This window comes from Pterocles gutturalis, unplaced genomic scaffold (assembly GCF_000699245.1).
Source record: "Pterocles gutturalis isolate BGI_N339 unplaced genomic scaffold, ASM69924v1 scaffold11864, whole genome shotgun sequence".
Classification (NCBI taxonomy): Eukaryota; Metazoa; Chordata; class Aves; order Pterocliformes; family Pteroclidae; genus Pterocles; species Pterocles gutturalis.
The window spans coordinates 16,020-41,820 of NW_010133298.1; the positions used below are offsets into that span (position 1 = coordinate 16,020).

General features: G+C 40.8%; 1 long non-coding RNA gene across 1 annotated transcript; it reads right to left on the reverse strand.

Annotated features, from left to right (window-relative positions):
- Positions 1-3,074: 3,074 nt before the first annotated feature.
- Positions 3,075-4,798, reverse strand: LOC104467412. Its single transcript, XR_727611.1, has 2 exons — positions 4,694-4,798; positions 3,075-3,706 (listed from the first exon to the last, which is right to left on the reverse strand). It is a non-coding gene; the product is annotated as an uncharacterized LOC104467412 (long non-coding RNA).
- Between the last annotated feature and the right edge of the window lie 21,003 nt (positions 4,799-25,801).

Below are 25,801 nucleotides of genomic sequence, written 5' to 3' on the forward strand. Positions count from 1 at the left end.
AGACTCCACAGAGGGACCTTGACCATCTGATCTCTGCCATCGCAGAGTTCTATGCAGACTTAAGAGAGGCACCAGGAATCACCCACACCTACATAAATCAACAAAAGGACTCCCTTTATTTTCAGCAAGCTAGAGATGAGAGCCCTGGAACATCACCTCCAGCCCACACCATCTATCTGACAAAAAAAAAAAAAAAAAAAAGTACCATACAGCCAGTGCCTTAAGAAACTCTAGAAGCAAGGATTTCAGCAGTTATTTTCTCCCTAAAAAGCATACTGAAAAGAACTGGAAGCTCATCCCATCAGTGCAGACTGGCACATGTAATTTGTATGAGAAGATCAAACGTACACCGGAGCTACGGGTGTCCTAGAACACCCACGTGAAGCAAGCAGGAATCTTTCCATGGATTTCAGTGAACTTTGGATCAGACCTTAGAGGCAATTAAGTAGTTATGCTTGGTATATTAGGATTTTACGAACACGTGTAGAAAACCATTCTGTACCTGTCTTTCATTGTTCTCCTGGAATAATTTCAGCTGTTAAATGGACAGCCCTGGATCTTCGACTGTCCCACAGCTCTCGGAAGCAGAGGTCTCTACTCAGTTTGCTGCAGCAGATTGTCCATGATGGATGCTTCCATATGAGAATCACTGAGCCTAGACTGCTCGTCCTATGAAAGCAAGGATGAGTAAAATACATGCTTCCTGAAAAGATGCAGGCATGTCACTTTTCCTTAAGTTTAGGACGTTATAATTTACCTTAACTTGCCTACAACTCTCTCAAGCGAGTGAAGGAAAGTCTCGGTGGGGGGAGGAGGGCATTTCTTGCCTTATCCCTCAGACAAATACAACTACTTGAAAGTCATTATACAAAAGGCATGTAACACAAGTATTAACTCTACGATTTACAGTAATAAAAACATTATTACAATGTGTTTAATTAGTAACCATTAGAAGATCAGTTCAAGCTGTCAAAACAGAACAAAACAATACCACGTGTTTTGTTCCCCTGGAGGACCGGGATATGGTGAGACTCATTATCAGCTCTTAATTTGAGGACAAAAAATTGCTTTTGGTTTGAGCTGAAATCTAGGCTCTTAAGGAAAAGACAGCTCTGAGGCATATTCCTCCCTGGCAGGCATTGCTTCTGCAAATGTTATCACAACAGTAGAAGCATTTTTTTAATACCCAGGGCAGACACTGAAAAAAACCTGAATCCAGCAGTATCTATTTAGTTCAGCTTTAGCATCCAGCACAATTCTGACATGTGCAATCTGCACGTCAGTATTCATCTCCCTGCAGGAAATAAGACAAGAGGGCATTTAGTTTACCTGGAAAGGCTGGTCAGACAGCCCTTCAGGAACCTAATTAAAATGCAGCCTGTTACCAGATCAGTGCATCACACTGTGCTGCCATAGTGACCGGGGGTCCCATGGACTTTGGGGCCACCTGAGGGCATGTTTGCAAGAGGTACAAGAACTAAACTGATCACCTATGGCACATTTTAAATGACCTGCAAACTCTGAATGACTTACTGATGTTAACCTATGAAACAAAATAATTAGCTCCTGTGTGCTTGGACAACGGGCTAGTCTTAGGAGCCCATTTATTCTTATTACTGTTTTTCACTACATACTGCTCCTCACAGCTTATTTAAGACTTCTTTGCAAGATGGGAGCAACCAAACAGTTTGATTCCCTAACAGAGAAACAATAGAGCAATCAAGATCTGGGGGTAGTGGAAGAGAAGATGAGCAACAGATATACATATTCTACTTTGTCCGCTATTCCCTGAAGTATCAGGCATCCGACTGCTCCCAAGTGGATGAGTCCCTGCTAGCACACTGGGCTTTTCTTCCCAAATCATTTTACTAGAATAGAAAGATCCTTAAACAACATTAATAATTATAAAAACAGTATCTTATACTGTGGCCTGTCCTGATATTAATTTTCCATGGATGCAATCAATCGATTTGCCACTAAGGCATGAAGATGAATTTTAACAGCAGAGATGTCCAGGCCAAGAGATTCTTCCCACACACCACCTGTGAAGGAGACTGCAAATTGTTAGTGGGTTGTTGCAGGTTATCACGAAAGATTTCTGCAAAAGATTACAGGACTTCAGGCTCCATTGGGCAATTTAACTACTGATGAAAAAATACCCAGAATTTGTCTGAAATTATCAAAGGGATTTAAAATTGCTTTGAAAAAAGAGTTTGACAGCGATTCTTCTGAAATAAATGAAATTCCTTAGAAATATGGGGTTGGGACTGGGGGGTGACATGGGAAATTGAAGCACCAGCTTTCTAAGCATCATGAAACCATGGCATTTTGGCTCACAGCACTACACCATAAGCTCCCACTGTATACGGCTGGGATGGGTACATACCTGGAAAGATCTATTTCATGTTGGGCATGCTAATACCAGGAAGGCTGCAGAAAGCCAGAAAGGAGCTCAGTTCAATAAAAAGTTGGAGAGTTCAGCCTCGGGGGTTTTGGGTCTCTTTGCACATACCAGTGTGGTTGTGCCTAAGTTTGGCCATTTACAAAAACAGACAATGATATTTACCTGTCTTCAGATCCATGCCCCAGAACACTGGAAAGACTACCCTGTAAGGGAAGTTCAAAATCCTACTCAGGATTAGAGAACCTTAAACCAAAAAAACACGGCATCATTCCATACCATTTGATCCCAAATAACAGATAATAGAACAAATAAGAGAGAAGTGAAAACATCGCACATTTAAATCTTTTTACTATACGGAAAAGTATCCAGGCAACATAATAACTAAAATTACTGTGACTAAAACCAGACAGTAGATTTGTACTTTTGCTAAACAGGACTTTATACAAGACAAGTTTCTTAGCACTACAGATGAATATACTTTGTCAAGAATTTACTCCAGCTGAGGTACCAGCCCTGATACCCTCATTCGCCACTGTGTTTCTGGTATAGACTGGGCTTCCATTTGCTGGTTTTGTTCCTCCAGTTCCTTCCCAGGAAGCAACACAACCTGAATGCTTTAACAGGGGCTTTTGGAGAGGAGAAGCGTTATAAATCATCACTAATTTAGAAGTTCATTTTTAATGGGTTACATTTTATTCGCTTCAGTTGAACACCATTATTTACAGACAAGTTAATAAAACACATCACAAGACAATAAGATTTCAACAGCTAATATTTATAGGTGCATAGTTCATGCTCAATTACTTTTTTTAATATGTATAATACATACGCATCTATATAAAGCTCTCACAATAAGTCATGTCTGCACAGAAAGAATAGTCATAGGAAACAAATAAAAATTGTATCATAAACAATATCAAATTACTGACAGCTTATCAACAAAACATGTACAGAGTTAGAAATAAGCAGTAGACACTTAGGTGTTTTTATTTAATATTTTCTTTTTTAACTTTTAAACTTGAAGCCACAATATCCACAGCACAACAATGACCCTGCCAACCAGCTTTCATTCCAGCAGGAGGGAAATGCTGAAACAAAGTGGTTGCAGTCACAGACGCTCCAATCATTGCTGATGGAAGACTTCAAAATACACTGTAAAAACTGTAAAAAAATTTTACGACTGGGCACATTGGAACTCAGCACTTGTACAGGATGGGACGTCTTTAGTAGTTGGTAGATTTCAGGAGATAGAAAGGAAGTAAAGGACTCTCATGCTTCAGGTTCATAGTCTTGATACTCTTCCTAATGAGGAGAGCAGAAATCAGTGCTACTCATATTTTCGGTAAATACATCCTACTTTCACGGCTTGTTCTAGTCCTAGTGGATTCAATGCCAAAACACTATAGATTTTCATGTGATCAGGAACTTGCTATTCATTCTTCTGTCACACCTTCCAGATACCGTACCTTACAAGCTGTTCTATTTACAGAAGAAATAGGCTTTTACAGCAGTTAACACACCATTCAGCTGATGTTGCCACCAACTCATGAGGCCACCCCATAGCAACTCAACTTGGAGAGAGAGGACAACTGCCTCAGGGCTGAACAGCACACCAGGTGCTGCAGTTACTCGTACGAGTAAGCAAATCATTTAAGTGTGCGTTTAACTATGGGTACGTGAGCAACCCCCATAATTTCAGTGATAGCCAAGGTGTTAGCAATCAAGCATGCCTTTAAGTCTTTTACTGGATCATGGCCTAATAGTTTCATACCTCCCATTCTCAGCCCAATTATCTGTAAAACTGCCACTCCAACTACCAATGCATCATGGCAGACATTGTAGTAATATTTTTAGATAGCAGGGTCATGGAAAACAACAAAATAATTTACTCCCATAATTGCCTTAAGACTATAATAATGAATCATCATGTTTTACAAAGCATGATGCTTTGATAAATGGCCAAGCTACTAGATCTATGAAGATGCAGTCTTTCCCATATTCCCTATCAAAGATAACAAAGATATAAGTTTCCTGGGGATTATTCAGAAACCCAGGCACAAGTGTTTCAAAAACACACAATATTTTCCCATTCAACTTCCTTGCTATCAAGAAAGCAATGGTTTTTCTAACTCCCAGCACTATACCTCTGGAAGGTCTTGGCCCAAGAGAGACTGCATTTCTGCTGTGCCCCTACATCTCACAGCGTCAGGCTCACGTAGCTCCAGCGTGCAGCCCCCTCCTGTGCCCTTCTCCTATGTGCATGTACAGCAAACACCACAACAGATTTACCTCTGGAGGCATTTCGTAAGCCTCGTTCTCAGGATCCACAGGAACATCTGTGTTATTCACCATTCCCTCCTGCAGGAAACCTTCTTCATTCTATGTTTGAAACAGGGAAATAAAAGCGTCAGACTGTCTAACTGCTTGCCTCATCATTTACCCACTGATATCCCAGTCACTCAAAACAAAGGAACAGTACAGCTGGAGTTTGTCCTAAACTGTAAGAAAATTTATATGGAAGCAGGCAGACTAGCTCAGTGGAACCATCTAGCATATAAATCATATGCTGATTTATACCTGTTGCTAGTAGACAGAAATGCACTAAAAACCAGTTACAGATACTCAGGAAGAAATTCACTTAAAAAAAAAACCAAAAAAACACAAAACAACAAACCCCTGCAGGCTGGTGGCATAGACAGAAATACAAAATTAAGTCAGTCACAAACCAGACTAATGAGGTAATTCTTCAAAGCCTGCAATTTATAGGATAGTGATGCTAAATTAAATTTAGGATATAGATAAAATGAGAAGAGCAGCTAAACCTGAAACTCGTCTCTGAGTTTAACGCAAAACAGAAAATACACAAAACGGGTGTCACTAAATCTTCTTTACCCTCATGCAGTGTTCATCATGCTTCTGCTGTTCACTGTTTCAGCACCGTTCATGTATCAGCTCCCTCTGCAGTATAACCAGGCAACCTTAATCATAATACCCTTTTCCTCGCTTGCTGCATCTCTCTGTGCACAAATTGTGACTTTATCTGCCAGATACGAATCCTGTTCTGCCTTGGTTCGGTCACCTCTTCTGGCACTGATGCAAGTACACAGGTTTTTCACCCTCAAAGTCCATGATGTGCACCATTTATTTCCATAATGTAGATTCTTCTCTCTAGCTCTTACTTCCAACATTAAAAGGTCCGGGATGAACATGTCTGGTCCCATTGCTTCTCAGTGGGGCCAGATATCCTTTTTCCTTTAGAGGTAAGCAGTACAGTCTGTGTGGAGTCAACGCCTATGATTCTGCCAAGTTCCCTCCATGCATGTGCCTCCGCTGCTCTATGGCAGAGATAACACAGACAAACTCCAGAAGTCAAGGGACACCGATGAATAAGGTTGTTAATACCTTTATTTTGGCCTGTGTCTTCCAGAGGAACTAATAATTTTAGATGTTCAGCATGACAGGTCATTTTTCAAGCAGGAAATTATCAGAACAACTGGGTCCAATTACAGTTCTGCCCCAGCTTATCAAAACACTAGAGAGCCCAAGATTATTTCATGTGCACTCTTAAATTACCCTAGCTTCTAAACAAGTTTTTACGAGTATTTATGCCTATTCACTTTTGTGAGAAGTAACATAAATCCCTATCAGCTTTGACTAAAATACCTAAACAATGTGTGTAATGCAAACTTTAAAGCTGTTAGAGCTGGTATATTAGATCAAGTGCACAGTAAGGACCTACAGCTCCATTCTACTGCTCTCCTGTTTAATCCAAAATATAATTTAACTTCTGCTCCCCCTATCATTAAGGTACAGTTTCAGCAAACAATCGGTACATCAAGTAAAACTGTGCCCAAAATCAGTCTTGAGGTTGCATGAGGAAGAAAGCATGCAGCTTCATGTGATCTGTAGCCGGAGAACAGATGGCAAGGAAAACTGCCAGGACCATTAGTAACCACAAAGAAAAAGATTTGCCAGCCAAATTTCAAAGACGACCTTCAAAGCTTGTATGCTGTTTGTTAGGAACCTCTGCCACGGTTCTGGACTGTCCATCAGGATTACAGAGACCCAATGCCTAAAAAAGGCTGAATTTATCTTCCCAGGTTCCTTTAGGGACTTCAGGATGGAGACTCCTCTACAGCTTCAAATAAAGCAATCAGCAGCATGGGTAAAATACAACATCCATCACAAAACCAGTGTTTTTCCAAATGAAGCAAATCACAAGCCATACCAAGCCATCAAGGGAACTCTGCCTGGGAAAGGCTTATCACCTTTGTCCAGCTGCAAACAGTAAACACAAACAGCATCTTTCATGTTGCTGTGACTGCAGAGCAGGTGGGAATGACATACTAATTAGTAACATTCACACGGATAGCACAGATGACCACATGATTTTTCAACGTAACTCTCTCTGCTTCTGATGTACTGTTCCTCTGAAGTTAGGGTATCCCAAAAGTAAACAGCTACCCCCAGTAACACAGAGCCATCTAAGGCACATCTTATATCATTATTTACCTCTTTTAAAACAAAGAAATGCACTTTTACATTCTCATGATCAATAACTCTACATTCTATTTCAGTTATGGGAGAGGAAAAAGAGTCAACAGACCAATTCTTGTCTTAGTATGCAAGACACTTTTCTCTTGAAGCTGCCACTTCTGTTTTTAAACCATATAGAAGGGCATTTCCAGAGGAAAAGCTTGCTATTAGAAGACCTGAAAAGCTGAACAAAAGGCAAGACTCGTATTTCTGCATTCTCCAGAGAACCTTGTGCCCTCAGAGCCCATGCTACAGACAACAAGCATTTGCAGCTAGCCAGAGCAGAGCACACCACATTGCTGTTCCCTGTTACCCATCACGGCATCAGTTTGTGCTGCCAGCACTCCTGCCTGCCTTGACAATGCTTCATGACCTGACTTGTACAGCCCAAGACCTACATGCCGCCAGGCTACCTTGCAAGCCCACCCACCCATTTCCTGGGAATGAAGGGCTACGGTGTACACCCTCCCTCCCAAATCATGCTGTGCTCTGCTTTTGTCGAGCAACTGATGTCAGTTTATAAACAAAGGGGAGCCAGTGTCCCATCACTGTAAAGTGGTACATTTGCATGACCCTCGATGCCAGTTCTGACACAAGGAACTGGTATAAAATAACTGGTAATTAGGAGAGGCAAAAATAAGATGTGAAGTAGAGCTTCCTATTTTATTTGCTGCAATGGCTCCAAAAATGCTGACAACTCCTTTACTATGGGAATGAAACCTGCTAAAGCAGTGCGCCCGACAGTGTGAAATGACCCACTTTTGCAATAAAATATTCAACAAACTAACCAAAAAGTCCTCCTGAAGACCTGACTCTGTTTAAATTACTGAGTATTTGCCAAAAGTTCAGGACTATTTCTTTTACCAGGAAAGTATCCTGAATGGGTTTCCTATTCCCAGTGTTTTGGGTGAAAAAATCACCCCCCGTTCTTTGCCTTCACCCTCTTTCCCACCTCATAACACTCCTGCTGGAAGGGGAGAGACTATTTAAGATCCTCTACGCATGGAAAACAGACCAAGTGGTCTGCTCACGATACCATACCTACATCAGCATCATGTGGCAAAACGGTCACCTTCAGGAGGGTGCATTCAGTCCTCTCCAGGACGTGTCTTTGAACACCAAGTTACTCCCATTGGAAATAAATTATTTTATCTCAAGCCACAGACAAAAGCAGCTTTGAAAGGCAGCATTGCAATTGTAATTTAGCAGCTGATCTAAGCACTAAAATTTACTATCTCTCTGGCTCATGACAAGTTTTTTCTTTTCATTACGAAGGCTGAAGGAGTCTTTCAGTCATGTATATTCTCATGATTATTTGGGACAAACTCCTTCTGGAGTGATTCCATATTCTGAGATCAATAAACTATCAACACTATCAAAGTGTCAGCTCTTAAAAGGTTTATCCTGGCAAGAGGAGATCACCCTGGAAGTCACTTCCACTAACCACAGAGGGGAGAATACACCTCAGGAGATCATCTAGGACAATCTCCCAGCTCAGAGCAGGGCTGGACCTGGCTGGGTTTTGACCAGCCCCACAGATGGAGACTCCACAATCTCACTGGATATCCTGGTCCACTGTTTGACCACTCAGACAGTGAAAAAGGTTTTTCTTACATTTAAATGGAGTTTCCTGCCTTCCAATTAGTGCCCACCACCTTCTGCCATTTCATCAGGCACTGCTGAAGGGTCGGGTTCAATCTCCTTTACCACCACCACCTCCATCAGGTGTTTATTCCCATTAATAAGCTCCCCCCCATGAACTGTCACATTCATGTTGCTGATCTTGTTGTTGATCAAACTTGCTGATTTTCTGTCTCTTCTTGAGACCTCTATGAAATATCCTGTGCAGATGTATTGAAAGGCTTACTTCTCTTGTAGAAAGCTCTACCGTCCACAATCAATTATATAGAGAAAAATAAGGCGTTTGAGGCAAGCCTCACCTAACAAATTAGCGTGATGTGAGAAGGCATAGTTAATTTCAACAAAATAGATTATTATAACCTCAACGAGCACTGGTCACACCACAACACTTGCCAGTCTCCGATTGTGTGCTTTATAATTATTGACTAACTGTGAACCAAGATAAAAGGCACTAAAGAAAAAGCAGTGAACCAGAACAGGGAAAAAAGCTGGTTTACAAGACAATTTTGGTATGCCTCTTGTAAAGACCTTTAAGTCACTTTTGGAAAGACCTTTGAGAACCCCAACAAAACATTCCATGCAAAGCATTTTTAATGTAGTTCAGTTTACTGTACATACACACCAGTGGGTACCTGGGGAAGCTTAAAATACAAATAAGAATGCAAAAAATATTAAAAAAACAACACATCCAATAGCATTATAATCTTGCAAAATAACCATGTATTGTTAGATGAGAGTAAGGGTAGCATTGCCTTAGACTGTGTCTCTACAAGGGGGGCATTCATTACTACGTTTGTCTCCAGGAGCAGCCACTACACATACTGAAGCTCTGCTTTCCCGGGAAGTGGCCGGACATCGCTTACTGAGGGGAAGCAGAGAATAACATCTTTGTTTTCCTTTTGTTTCTGTGCACAGCCTTGGCCTTTGGTTTTATTAACCTGCTTTTACCTTGACCCATGAGTTTTTCATCTTATTCTCCCCCTTTATTTTGCTGAAGGGGGAGTGACAGAGGGGCCTGGTGGGCACCTGGCATCCAGCCAAGGTTAACCCACCCACATGTACATCTTTGTGAACCTGGATATAAAGTCTAGACCAGTACTAGTGAATTATTGAATTTGCTGTTACAGCCTGGATTATTTTACTGCTGATCTGTCTTTATTACTACAACATTATTTAGAGATTTTTTTTTTTTATCCTTAAAGCTGTTGGGATTGTGCCTGTTATCACATCTCAAACTTATAACTCAGCAGGGCTGCTTTAAGCCCTTACAACTGGTAACTGAAGATCCCTACAGCCTGAATAAACCCATTTCGTCTTGGTATTATGCACTCTGTAAGAACTTCCTTCAGGAACTGTCAGTCTTTATATGGTGGAGCTTACAGAAAAATTTTAGGATTGCTTTTGTACACCCTCAGTGCAGCTGCTATGCATAATGTCCAAATTCACCTCTTGCTACAAACTGAGCAGCAATTTGCTGTGCCAATGGGATTAAAATTCCCCTTTGAAAAGAAAATAATTTGTATTCCTTCTTCTCCACCAAATATCAAGATACTTAGGGGCTGGATACTGCACCCAAGCAAACAAGTAATTGCCTTTTCCATTTGGTAACTTACTTTCTACAGGTATTTTGACCATAAAGCCCAGCTTACATGATGGGAGAAAAATCCTTGAACAAACCAGCAACATCCCAATGACATGTGAAACAAAGATACGCTAAAACGGCCTCAATTTACTTTCCTAGTCCTGAAGTATTACATATGTAGAGTTGACTGGTTATAGCCGAGTTGTGAGGTCAGTTTAGGATGCCCTAAGGCTCCTACTGCCTTATTACAATCGCCAGTGCCTCCTCTCCTGCAGGCGGCGGGAAGCCTCAGCTGTGAGTGGCAAAGCATTAGCTGGTTTTACTCCAGAGATACAGAGAGAAGACATCTGTTCACTAGCTAGAAAGAAGTAAACTGTTTTAATTATCCTTAAGCTAAACACCTAAGTGAAGGAAATTATGAGAAAGCATTATGTGTGAAGGAAACTAGCTGTTCCAGTGCACCACTCATTTAAAGTACTAATAATGAAATGGGACTACAGCCCTGCCTCTCCTTAAATGGAGAGGGGAGGCAAAGGAGACGTTTAATTAAACAAATAAAAGTCAGCCCAATAGTACAATTCCAATGAAAGGCTAACACAGTGCCTGCAAGTGCTACAGGTTACAGGCTATTTACAACAGTTTATAAACTGTTTGTAAATTCCCACAAAAACAAATTTCAATACAACATTGACCGTGTATATTTTTGTTTTCTTCCATTAAAACTCCCCATTTAGTATTACTTGTGAAGATAAAACTCAACTTAGTTCAGAGTACAACAGGAACATTTCTGTGAGCCATGAACTTTCCACAAACTCAGATTCATGTTTTGCACGAACCAGGCAGATAAAGTCCTCATTAGGGCTGCGGGTATGTTGTTATTTGCTGATAAATGGATGTGGATCATACAGAGAACCCACCCACTGCCCAGGGCAGACCAGCAGGTCAGACACGTTGGAATGTGATGGACAAATGCTTTAATTACAGGTGACTTAAAATAACAGGTTGCCTAGGAGCTGAGTCAATGTGCTATCACTTAACTGCTGTAAGCGAAGACAGTCCTTTTAGCTTCATCCTCTTCAGCTTCCCAAATCTACGGTAACATTGAAAACTCCACAGGTAGGAAACAAAAAAGCTAGAGCTCACCGTTTAGAAAGGCTGAATTTCTAACTGCAAAATAGTGGGAATGATACACACTAACTAAACGTCACAACAGGGGGATGTGGTCACAGCTGTGCCTCACTCAGCATTCTCCTGGACAAGGTAGAGAAGCATAGGTGAATAAAAGTATTTAAGGTAACTGATCTGCTCCAACAATTGTGTTTTACATTCCCAAAACTGAAGTTTCAGAGTGCAGTTTCACAGAAATCTTGAGTCCAGTAATACCACCATTTTCCATAAGGATCGGAACTGCACTTAACAGTACACTCAGTCTTCTGCATTAAGAAGGGACAATAAACAGCCCAAGTTTATTTTTGTTATTCTTACGACATAATTTAAAGATACCTTGGCAAATCTGAATAAGTGACTGAAATAAATAAGATGCAGCTTAATAAGAAAAGGTGTTATATGCTGCACCTGGGCACTTTCCAAATGAAAAACGAAGGACAAATGGTGCACAGGAAAGAATTACAAAGTCAAAGAAGAACATAAGCCAGCAATGTCGTGTTACTGTAGAAAGGGCAAGGCACGCTTTCATGTATTAACAAGGATTCTCCAGTCCGTATGAACCCATCACCAAGAATAATCTCCAAGGATGATACCTGAGCTTTGTCTTCATTAAATAAAACTATAACATAGCAATCCATGACCTTGACTGATCACATTAATTAAAACAATGGTACATGTCAGCTTTGCAGTCAGCACAGAAATAAGCAACCTTGTTCGGATTAACCTCCATTAAGGCAGTAAAGATGATGTTAAACAGCATGGTCCCCGTCAAAGCTGCAAAGTTATTTCACCAAACTTTATTTAAAACTGCTTGGATATCATAATCACATTTCAACATTACAGAAATTTTTAGTACAGATAAACTCCAGAAGTTATTGTATAGACTCCAAAGGTAAATATTCTCTTTCCTATGAGATAAAATTAAAGGAGGAAAATAAGTTCACCCCCAGAAAAATTCTCCACTCACGCAAATAGATAATGCAGCATTGAATTAGTTAAGAGAGCAATCTCTAAACCATAGTTATTTCTCCTGGTCTTAGAAAGAGTCCACCAAAGCAGACCTGCAGGACCAGGCACCCTCCAGCATCATGAACGGCACGAGTTCCCTCTCCATTACACATACCCCCAGAGACAGCACACGGTTTGGTTCTTACCTCACCTGGTGTCAGCGTATTCACAAAGCAATGCAGTAACTTCACTCACTTCCAAGGAAGTTTTTAAAGAAAGAGAAAGAGTTCTACAGGATGGGGAAAGAGGGTAGGGTTTCTTCCCTCTCACTTTTCTCTAGAGTCCGAGTGGATAAGCTAATGAAAACAGCATTGGCTCATTTGCTTCTGCTCTCCAGCATGCTGAGCTGGGGGCTGACAGGAGAGCTAGTGGCACATGGTCACCTTCAAAGGCTGTAACCAATGGACAGGATGTGCTGATAGCGAAGTGGTTACCCTTCCGTTATCATCAGTGAGCATCTCTCTAAAGCGTTCCTTCAATCCCAACCTGTTACAGCACTTTACCTAGCTAGGGAATTTAAAAATAGGTTTCTTTTAAGGAAGAAACCAGCACTTTCTCTGAAAAAACACCTGCAACAATTATTTGAACTATGAAGGTTTCAGGAGTATTTGCTGCAATTGTGATCTATTCAGCAGCAGATCAAACACTACAAAAGAACAGTCAGCCCGCATTTTAAAATTTATATTCCTGAAGTATCCCTCTTCATCTAGAAACAAGTACACAACTACTCAGAGCTTTCACTTGCATTGGGAAAGATGACTTCACACTCCGGTGGCATGAAACACAAACATCACAAGTGTCTCTTCAGCTTATTTTTCTCCTGTAGAAAAAATTATTTTAACTGAGTGGAAAGAATTATTTAATGAAGTTTACTTAGTAATTTGTAGAAGGTGAGGAGACTCCTAAACGATTAGTACCTAAAATACTTGACTACCTGTGTTTTCTTTCTCCTCCCCCAGCACTGGTATCTTTGCTTTTTATTTCTGGCTTAGATGACAGAAAGCATCAAACTGAAGTCTGCTGTCCTCTACATTGCATGAGAGTGGAGTTCAAGGCAAAACAGCCTTTCCCAGGCCATATTCTGTTCTTATCTACGCCAGTATCACCGTGGTGTAACCCTTCACCTCACTAAGCCATTTTTGTACACATACCTGTACTGCTGAGAGCAGCCTGTCTTTATGATCCTCTTTTCAGACATCTGCTGCTGTTCCAAAAGGGATACACACCATGACAATCTTCACTGTGTCTTTATATATAGAAAAATCGTTAGAGTGCAAGTCTGGATGGCCTTAAGGAGTCACCTAAGTTCCACCTCTGCTTTAGGCAGGCTCAGCTTTCCCTAAATCATTCCCAAAAGATGTCTCATCATACAGAGAGGAAAAGGAAGGCAAGCCCCAGTGGTGTCTGATGGCAGAAGACTACCTGAACCAGTGTGGGCTGGTGATCTCAGTCACAGATGGAGCTTCCAAAGGGAATTGTTATTGCACCATTTTTAGCAGAAAGAGCCTTCTATTAATAAACTCTGTCAAACCATTTGAAATTAAAATGCAGAGCTGCTTGTAAAGGATCAAAGCAGCATAGATTGCCAGTTGTCAGAATGGTTAGAATAATACTTTCCCTCTGGTCCTTTATTATTAACCACAGTAGCTCCCAAACTTCACCTGCTAAGCAGGGGTCTACCCTCCGCACCTGCCAATGCACTGGAGTCACAGAGAAGCAACCACCATAATCCACAAGAAGCAGTTGGTCTCGCAGCCCCAAGGACCATAAGGAAAGGGAAATATCCTCTTCTCCACATCTGCTTTTATGACTTGAGAGAAGGGACTCGAATCATACTCCAGCCACCACCCCATTAATATTTAAGCATACAAGAGAAAAAAAACGATGCATGCACACCACAGAGGTAGCACACAAAGACAGCTGAGGTATAGCATTCATTCTGTTCGCTACATCCAGAAGAGCAGGTAAAACTGTCAGGAAGTTTTGAGTGAAACACTGCTTACCAGTTACACTCTACTCTCTACTTTGGAGATAAATACTAAAACATAAAAACATACCAAACCACTCTTCTTCAAATTCATGGCAGAGCAGTCAGCTACACATCATTTACAGAGGCTCAGATGAAGTTGAGGAAGAATAATTTCATGCATGTCATGCCAACAAGAATGATTATGAAAACTTATCTATGTAGACAAGAGTGCTCAGTTAAAACAGGGGAGGAATTGAAAAAACACGGGGCAAATCAATTACAGCCACTACAGTTCTTTCTGGTACAAGTCACACTCGCAGTTCCTGCAATGAACATTGATACACTGCCCAGAGCAATACAACATCTTCAGCATTTAGGTTCTCACAATGGTGGACCTCTTTCATATTTTCAGTACTGAGGATGATGCAAAAAGACTGGCAGGACCAGTCCACGCCTCAGAAAAAGACAGTGCATTTATGCTATGACTCCTGTAGTTTGAAACCACCACAAAAGCCTCTCTGCTACCAGCCATGAAGATTGTTCTGTACACGTTGCCTGGCGAATATACAGGTAAGTATGAGCCAGATCTTGAGACTCACCCATGCAGACCTGAACACAAACAAGTCACTTGCATCCATACCACAGCTCAATGCCCAAGTGTCTGCAAACGCTCAAGGAATATCAGTTAGCCACCCAGATAGCGAATTTACATGCAAATACCATTTCAGAAATGAGCCATACTAGAAAATACTTACGTGGAATACAGGGCTACAAGTAAATTGAGTTTGCCATGAACAAACAAACTCAATGGAACTCAGCAGTATGCTATATAACCGTCTTTCAATCATGATTTCCAAATCATTTTGTTTCAGTTATCTGATGACAAGTATTCCTGCATTCCGATCATTTGATGGCTGTCATTAAAGTATGATAATTTTTGTGATGGTTTAGCATAAAGCCAGTTGACATGTTTAGTAATTCATAATAAATGTTGCTCAACGAGCAGATTCAATGAGAAACCATACTACTGAAAATAGCAATGATTTCTGTTATACATGTGCATCAATTCTGTAAGAGCAGGCAACAAACCAACTGGTTCTTATTCTCTGGTTTAGCTGCCCATCTGTTAAGAATTATCCAAGAAAGGCAGTGACACTGGAGATTGCAACACTGACTGCTCTAACATTACTAATCTTTTTCCTATACTTGCCATGGTCCAAGCATACACACATATATATAAAAGGTATGGATGCTTAGTGGGCTACATTTACCCAAACAGGAGACACTTCTGCCAGGATGTGCCTTGGAACACCTAGCATCCTCAAAAAGCTATTTACAGAATAATAGCTGCTACCACAAATATTCAGAAACATTTTTCTGAATGGTTTCTTGCAGAAAAGGAATTCAACACATTCTTTGCAATAACAACAAATGTATAGTATATATAAGCAATCTGATAAGAGAAGCTTAAAATAACATTACTAATTAAAGCTTAAAAGCTGATCTACTTGAATTATTTTTACACATTGAAGCTCATATAAGCCCTGATTCAGAAGATTTTCAAGGATACACTTAAGCAAGCAGTTAGTTCCATGGAAATCACAGCTTTTACATAGGTTTAATAACAACACTGTAGTGAATCAAGAACTAACTTCAGAAATCCAAAGCACTTCAAGTGCCAAAGAACAAACTACTTAATATGATACGGTGTTATGTCTTTGAAATCTGAGGTAAACCATTTTTATCCAGAGAGACAGACAGAACCAGCCTTTATCCATCAGTAATTTCCCAAATTAAATTAGCGACAAGTCTTCTACTGTACCCTCAATGCAACAGGAGCATTAAAGATTCACATATAAAGGGACAGCATTCAAGCAAAGTGTGTTCCCAATACATATTCCAAAAACCCTGTAGAAACCAAGATTTATGTAAGTCAAGGCAAACTTTGGAAGCAATATTCCCCCAACGACTATTCACTGAAATAGAAACAGAACCCCTTCAGCACTGAAGTTATCTTTTTTTTTAATACTGTTGCCGATTACCTCGTGCAAAAGAAAAACACTCCAGAGCTTTGTGTTGTGTGGGTGATGCTCCCATTTCCCAACTGAGCTAGGCTCAATGTTTATAGCAGGGGTAAAGCATTCTAAATTGGCTTGGATCAGCACGGTGACTCAGTGATCACTGTGCCAGTGGGAGGACTTCAAGCATTTGACATTCCTTCTCATATCCTCACTGTCAGAAATGTGAAGTGTTAAGAGAATTTAAACTCATTTTTATCTTACCATTTTAAAATCCTAAAAGGGACCTTTGATCATTCAGCAGCCTGTGAAATATTTAACAGTCAGGAAGAAAGGACTTTTTTTTCCTTCCATGATTGTTTAACTGGTTTCAAATCTAATTCCTTCACGTGAATACTATGTATCAACATTTGCCCATTTCTCCAGAAAAAAAAAAAAATCCTCAGATTAAAAATTTATCTGTCTCCTAAGCGTTAATGACAAAAGATGCCAGAATTAATATAAACAGACAGAAGATAGGGTTTTGAACCCCATGAGCTACACCATCTGCATGCACAGAACTTGCATACATCTTGGGGGTTTCTATGAAATAAATTTTAATTACTGTGGCCCCTTTCAAAGCTCACAGTGGCTGGAGAAACACTCACTCACCAAACACAGAATTAACACACTGCCCTCTTCAAAGGTGTAGGACGCCTTTGCTGGCACCAATTCCCTAAAGCCCTCAAAACGTGTTAATCCCACCCAAGCGCATGGGATTGTATTTCACCCCAGTATTAATCACACACTATGAGGATATGTGTCTTTTCCTGGAGAGCTGACACTAAACCCCTGGGAGTGCGGAGGTTGAACCAGCCCTATTGGTGAGGCTCTCCTCTGCTCACAGAGACAGCTCCTCCGCCCTCCCACACAAACCCTCTCCCGTGCTCGTTAGCCTGGCTGCTATATTAATGACTCATCTAAATCGTCAAGCACCAGTTCAGACTCTTCATTAATCACCTGAAGCACGCTGGCTTCTGCGGTTTGCTCAGAGTCCCCCCGCTACGAATAATCCAGGCTCCAGCCTCACAAACACTGGGAGGGAGGTTGTGGGTCAGGCCTTGCCCTTCAGCCACGACTCTGTAACTTCACAGAAAGTACCTTGCTGCCATGATTTTTTTTTTTTCAGCCCAGTGTTGGATGTCTCCCTAAAAATATTCCGCAAAAGGCACTCTACATTTTATGAGAATAAGAAAGCCACTGAGATTGGGGGGGAGGAGCGCTGACTTTTGATGGATGACTGCCATCATCCCACGTCCCAGCCACCACCAGATTAGATTCACAGCTCCTTCTTCACATGCCTTCCAATTAACTGTTGCTTAATTATTTCTGTTAACAGCTTCATTTTATTCCATTTGACAAATGGCCTCTTTTTATTAACACTTGCTACAAAGCTACTTGGCCTTGTACTCTAGATTAAAACAGGTCTCGCACAGATCAACACGAGGGCAAAGTACACTGTTAGCAAAAACTAACAACGTGTAACTAATGTGAATTTATGTCCACCCATTGGTTAGCCCATCAGTTTATTCTCTGATAAGACTTCAAAGCCACTGTCAATCATGCAGGCAACCCAGGAGGTTTTATCATAGAGATGAACAGAGTAACTCTCCCTTCTAACTGGTCACACAGGTAAGTGAACCATTTGATATAGAGATCAGAGCTCAGACACAGCAGCAGAAGAAACTTGATAAATGTGTAGGTGATGCATCAAGGCTGTGCCACTCCTTGACACATCATTTTCTTAAAATAAATATTTTCCAGGTATCCAGAACCATATATTTGGCAGGTGTATACCAGAGCAGTTGCACTGACTTTAGACCCCATGATCGATCACCAATCGACCAAGACCATCACTTACCCCACATCATTGCAACTCTAGAAGCAAAATTCATTAAGGTTACAAATCTTTTGGAGAGTCTTTTAAACAGTTCTAACTGAACATTGAGATTTAAGATTTAATTAAGTGGAATATAAAACACTGACAGTTTCAGAAGGAGACTGGTCAATCATGCAGTCAGTGTGTCATTTGAATTCTCCCAGTACATCCACATTAAAGAGCTGAGAGTCCTGATTAGGCATAACTGTTCAACTGTGTTAAGGCAGATAATTTTGGTAGGAACTCAGGTCTGAATGATCTCACTTGTTCTTCTGAAAGACAGAAGCTGCTTCACAGCAGCTGAGCGAGGTCTGGTTGTATATAAAGCAGAATTAAATTTACTAGCTAGTTTGTACAGTGACCATACCCATGGAAAGTGACACAAAACCCCAGAAACACTACTAACATAAAAACCAAAGTTCACATTAATGAATACACGGACAGAGGTCCATGGAGAAGAAAAGAAAAAAAAAAAAAGTATTTTCTTCATTTAGATTAGATATTAGGAAGAAATGTTTTCCTGTGCGGGTGGTGAGGCAGTGGACCAGGTTGCCCAGAGAAGCTGTGGATGCCCCATCCCTGGAGGGGTTCAAGGCCAGGCTGGATGAGGCTTTGAGCAACCTGGGCTGGTGGGAGGTGTCCCTGCCCATGGCAGGGGGTGGGACTGGATGATCTCTAAGGTCCTTTCCAACCCAAACCATTCTGTGATTCTATGAATTAATATTATACAGCTGATTAACCTCTCCAATAGTGAAGGAAACATAGCTTCAAGTAAAAGAAGTTTAAGGATGAGATTGATCCTAGGAGCAGAAACACGCTCATTTTGTCCACCTGTGAGGGCTCATACTGCAGCTGTTCATCACTTCTGGGCTTTACTCTGTGAAAAACAGTCATCATGGGGAAAATTAGGCTCTCCCTTCTCAGTAACAACAGCTGAAATGGTTGTTTGGATATTAGGTTTTGGGCTTGTGTGGCCTAGTAACAATTAATTATTTTTATCTTCTTGGGTCACATCCATCACAACTACTTTTTATTGAGACAGTTTTAAATAGATGTATTTTATTTTAAATCTAGTGAGTAATTTCAACTTCGAGATTATAAAATAGAGCTTTTAAAGTGCTAATGCTTGTCTTGGAAGTTTCAGAGCAGAAATTCAGAAGAAAAGAAAACACTATAGTGATATATACAACTGTTTAGGATGTATGCAGATTTGATAACAATGCACCAGAAAAAAATAGGTGTAACTGAGCATCTGGTCTAAAACCTTGCAGAAAAATTTTCTTGAACTAAAAAGGTTTTCTCAGATATTTCTGACTTCCATTAATACTCACTCATTTTTCTTCCTTCCTACAGTCATGGCAGAACGTTTGCAGCTTTATCTGAAAGCTTTACAGCACCAACTGATTTGTTAACTCAGCTGTCAATCTGCAATGAGCAACTCACAATGTTTAATTTCAGGAATATTTCCCTGTGCTGTGACAGGCAAGAAAAATGGAAATAAATTACATTCTGAATATATAAAAATAATAACAGATTTTTTTTTTAAATCAACAAAGTAACTCAGACATCAACTGAAAAAGCTCATTTCCATATTTTCAGGCACAGATTCCCAGACAGTTGGCTACCATGAGCTCAAGTGGTCTGCTTCAGCCAAGCTAAAGGCACAGATCTTCACATATTGCTCGCTCTGAAAAGGAAGGGGGAAAGCTTCTTCCCTGACTGCAGCTGCCAGATTGAACCCCCAGAATGACAGCCTGGGGCCTGAGCTCATGGCAGCAAGGGGCAGCCCACAGCTGACAAATCTCCTCCCAGCCCAGCTAAGCTCATGTCTCAGATGGTTTTGCTTTTCTGCCTGAAATACATTTTGTTTCCCCATTTTGCTTGTGATTTTTTTTACACTTTAGGATCACAAACCACAAACCCAGCAGTCATGTGTTGCCTGCCCCTCAAAGTCACAGCTCTGCTAGCAGATGTCCCCTCAGTGAGGACCTCACTGTCCCCACCTCACTGTGCCTTCCACCTTGGGTACAAGCAGTCCTCCAAGGCCGCCAGCACTGACCTGTTGCAATGAATGGTCCTGTGCTGTTAGGTGGGAAGATGTCCTGGCTCAAGCGACAAAACGCAGTACTGACCAGACCTGCAATATCAGTCAACATTCCAGCTTAACGAACATCAATGCTGCTGCTACCACTTTGATTCTCCATTTTAACTGACCCAGAGACTTGAAATCTGTATCCATTAGGTGTTTTAGTGTCCCAGCATGGTAAGAGTAATTATCAAAATACTAAAAGAGCTTTCCACTTCAGATACAACTACTTTTTATCCCCTCCCACAATACATTTCTTTGCTTTAGTCACGGCAATCTGACGGCGCTCAATAGCCCATATTTAACCAATTGCAAATTAAAGGTGTCTTTCTACATGGGAGTTTAACCAAGTCATTAACTCTAGCTGCTGAGCTTGCCAAAAAACGCTGAATGAACTCACCCTGCAGAACTCCCAGACTGGCTTTCCACTGGAAAGTTTCGCTGGATTAGTTGTTGTGTTGGTTTGGGCTGGGACAGTTAATTTTCTTCACAGAAGCTAGTATGAGGCTGTGTTTCGGACTTGTGCTGCAAACAGCGCTGATAACACAGGGATATTTTAGTTTCTCGTAATGCAGTTCTTCCACCAGTATAGTGTACTTTGAAAAACTTGTTTAAATTAAAACTTTTTGTTTTTACACTATAAAAGCTGTGTTGACATTTGGGATGAAGTTTTTCAGAGCTATACCATTATCTCTCTGCCTTCTAAATAGAATCTTTCCTCAGACATCTATCATAACCTCTCTTGGCACACCCAGAATCTGTTCAAGCTTTCCATACACTCAGTGACAGACTTAACTCTGCATTTGCCAGGTTGGGATAGTAAAGATCTGCCAGCACTTCCACAACATTTCTTTCCCTTCCCATTGATTACTAGGCTGTGTTGTTAGTTGTCTTCTCCCAGTGCCATGACTGCTGAGAAAGCCTGTTTCGAAGTCTGAAGTTCAAGCAAAAAAACCACACTTTGATTCTTGCTGTTTCCAAACTGCACAGAAGGAACTGTCTCCCAGTACCTCTCCTGGAAAACCTCTCCATTTCCCAGACTGCTTCTTGAGGTTCACTTGAAGCGTGGAGTGATGAGCTTTGCACTGCTACAAAGACAAACAATCCCAGAGACTTGCCATGTTTTCAAGTCAAGGACATGCCATGTTTACAATTTCTGTCTTCTTCTGGAAGTTTTGGAAGAAAAAGTTGAAAATAAAATACTCACTGTTGATATATAGCAGTGCCTTCAAAGTACAAACAAATCCTTCTGCACATGCAGAGACGCTTTAGGTACCACGCTGTGACATTACCAAATGTGACCATAACAAAGTCTCTGATTTGCAAAAGTTACGATTATTCTCACTTTTTTCATGAGAGATGGAAAAGTTAAAATTCAGGTAGTATTCTTCAAGTGCTACAACAGAGATACCAATATAAGCAAAGCACTCAAAAAAAAAAAAAATCATGAAACGCCATCTGCTCTCCTTTATCTTCTAATGCCTACCAGCACTGCCAGTGTTGCCAACATTAGTCACCCTCCTCACGATATTGGGTGTTTTTCTTATGCTCTCAGCTCCTGTAATCAAAATTACACAATTGCATTTTATTTAAAGTAAATTTAAAAAATTCTAATCCACCTGATACCTGAAAAAACTAGTGCAAGCCAGAAGCTCAGAAAAGTGAGACAAAAGTGTTTAGACAGATTTGGACTGGTCAATGTATTATGATATTGTTTATTTTCATAGAATCATAGAATCATTAAGGTTGGAAAAGACCTCAAGGATCATCAAGACCAACCGTCAACCCCACACCACCTAACTCACTAAACCATGTCCCTAAGCACCACATCTACATGTTTCTTGACCCCCTCCAGGGATGGTGACTCCACCACTTCCCTGGGCAGCCGGTTCCAATGCCTGATCACTCTTTCAGTGAAGAAATTTCTTCTAATATCCAGCCTAAACCTCCCCCGGCGCAACTTGAGGCCGTTTCCTCTTGTCCTATCCCCTATTAAGTATACTCCAGGGACAATTCTTCAAAGTAGCTCAGCTTCCAGAGGGGTACCAAAGGGATAACCAGACTTAAGATCCAGGGTAGTGTACTGAGTCTCTCAAAAATCTGGTTTTAACTATGACTGCAGAATATTTGAAAAATGCTATTCCTAGCCCCATTTTTACATAGGCGTAGCTCTTGACAGAGAAATCAATTGACCTCTTTGCCTCTGGAAACCAGGCAGTGCTCAAGCACATGGATCACAAGTCTCCTTCCCTCCTCGCCCAAGCACAGCCCGCGTTAGCATCTAGGAGAAAGGAGCTCTGGCTTTCCTGCCAACTTTACACTAGCAGAATTACACGCTACTCAGCTGTTTCACACTGTTTTTATTTTTATGTAAAGTGAAGAAAGTTCTTGCTATTCTGAAACAAAAAAGTATGCCATGGCCACTGCCTGCCCACAGCAGGGTGCAGCTCACGACAAGCACCATAGGCACTGGGGCAGCATCCCTGGCACAAGTGCCAACCAAAACCCCAGCCCCAGCCTTGGCCTTTAATAAAATCCAAAGTCTTTAACCCCATCATACTGCTCGTCTGTTTGAAATGGGAAACAGGGGCTGTGCTACCTAAAACCACTCCGTTCTCTTCACGCTAAAGTCACAGCCTGCATCTTGAGAAGTGCAAAATGCTCTGTGACTAATATCTGACTCACGTAAACAGCATCTTCCACAGCCAGAAAACAGAACACTTGTCCTCACGTTCAAAGTTATATTGATGCCATATGTGTTACGGAAGAAACCCGTACAAGCCTAGCCAGCTGGTGTAAGCAGGCTTCCAAGGAACACGATGTGACCCTGATCCCCACAACCCTCACTCAGCCCAAGCACTAGTGTTTCCATGAGAAAGTTTAAACAATACCCACCAGCTCAGCTTATTTTAACAGCAGCATGATGTCCTGATCCCACTCAGGATTTTTGCACACACATGCTTAAGTTCCCGTACCCACACAGAAAAACAAATCCAGGCATACACACAGACCTCTACAGCAACCCAGTCCTGGTGTTCCTTGCAGTGTGATTTGTGCGAGGCAATTTTCAGAATTGCATATCTTTTGCTTTCTATATTTTCCAATATGAAATAGAGCAGTTAAGTAATCTCCTTATAATTGTTACAGGCTTTTTATGCCCAACTGAGCCAGGAGAGAAACAGGATTTCAGAACATTTGAATGTTTCTTATGAAGTCACCTCTCTCCTTCGCTGCCAAGACTCCAACCTCAATAAAAACACAGCCATTCCTCCCTCACACTTAAAACCACTGAGCTCATTAACTACTTAATGAATTTTGTGCTTTCCTGCTGCACAGTTGCAAGCCTCAGCCTATTTTCCAAGCATCAACTTTTTTTTTTGCTGTCATTTTTATTACCCCGTTCTATGCACAGAGGTTTCCTGGGTGCCACGTGGACTCAGCCATGTTTCTTCATAGCAGGAAATGAAAAAAATTATAGAACAGCAGTATTAAAATTAAAATTGAAACATTTATTTGATATGTCAAATAAAACTTAAAGCACCAAACCCCAAAGTTCCTAATTATATTACACTAGACTAAGAAAACAAACAAAATATGTAAAATACACTGTAAATGGAAAATCCTTGATTTAATTTACTTTGAGATGTTGTCAGGTGTATCATGTTTCACAATACAATTTAAGTGTACAGAAAAGTAGAACTGCTAAAACCTTAGACAATTATATCATTATAGTTTACCCACTATGAGCAACTCTGCTAGAGAAGACACTAATTTATAACTGGCCTGTAAGGAATTACTTTGGATGAATTATCAGAGGGTGAGTGGATATTCAAAACAAGACAGCTTTTAGAAACCTATTTTTTGAAAAATATCCTATTTAGTTAGTCCTTTCTGAAAAATCAGGCTAGATTTTTATTTATATATCTGTCAGTGCAGATAATCGAAATCCATCATTGAAATTATCTTTCCTTTTTAACCATTAATTTTAAGACAAAGAAGAAAGAGTAGAGACCCCAAGATGATCTGCTTGGTTGATCTCTGCCTGCTACTGCCAATACAGATGTAAGGGGAAAGCAGCCATACATTTGACACATGAGGAAATCTATCTTTTCAAGTTATTATAAATCAGATCAAGTGTTAGTAGCACTCAATAGCTGCCACTACCAGTGGTCACCAGCACATGTTTGGAAAGCATCTTTGAACCCATCACCAAGCTCCCACACTGCAATACCTTTCTAAAAAAGAAAAAAAGCATCTGTTATGGCATCACTTTTTCAAGTTTATATTTTACCTGATCAAAACCACCTAAGGCCAACACACTTGGCATTAAGCGAGAGGCCCAGAGCCAAAGTCAGTGGTATTATTTCCAGAAGCCCAGTCAGGGCTTTTGGATCGGGCTTCGTGGTTGCAAGACTAGCACTGTCATGTGTCTCTTAGGCTTATACACTTGGATGCTTAGAAATTATAATAAAACACAAAATATGAGGCTGTCAACCTTATATATCTCATCTGCATCACACAGACCTCCCTAGTATTACTGATACTCTTAACTTGCACAGCCACAAAGTCCAGGTGAAAGGAGCTAGGAAGCAGTGATATTGGAAAGCATCATCGTTTCAGGGAACAGCCCCTAAGCAACCAGAGACAGAGCCAGAGGTATAACGAAAAAAGCCAAGGCAGTGTCTTTCTCCATGTCCTCAAGCCTTCGATTTCCCTGTGGTAAACTGTGGGGAAATCTCATCCTTGGTTCTAGGAGGGAGAAGAGAGGTGGGTGGGCAGCAAGGAGGAGCGAAGGAAGTGGTTTTCAAGGGTAGCCACGCAAGCGGAGTTTGCAAGCAACTACTAAATAGCTACAGAAGAACCGCAAGAAAGGAAAAAAAGATAATTAATCCCTGCCACAGGCTAAAACCTATGGTCCTGTCTCTTTGAGGCCAAAGTCAAGCGAGGTGTCCTGCTGTTCTTGCCTGCCAAGTGGGATTAACTAGGGGTCCTACACAGCCATTTCCTGGCAACACCCATATGAAGGGGCAGAATATTCTTCTTTTCTCCTCATCTGCCAGACTCAAAGCAAAAACATTTTTTAGAAGAAATCTATCCCGGCATTCACTCTTTCACAGTGTAGTTCAAATTAGTAGTGTGGATTTATTTTTCTTCCCTGCATATAAAAATGCTTCTTTAAAACAATGATTGATTTACATATGGAAAATAATTCTGTTTATGTTGGTTGGCACCTAAGAATTTGGTACAAAAACAAAGAACAGAACACATGTAAACAAAGTGTACAGCTAGCAAGGGGAACACTTAAGATCTGTGTAAAATCAATATGAAAAATTAATGAACTGACAAAAGCTATCATTACTAATCCAACTTCTGTGGTATAATGAAAGGAAATGTCTCATGGCAGCTTTGGTGAAACCATTAAGTCCCTATTTTTGATTGCTCTGTTCCTCTAGAGTTTCTGATGGGAAATAT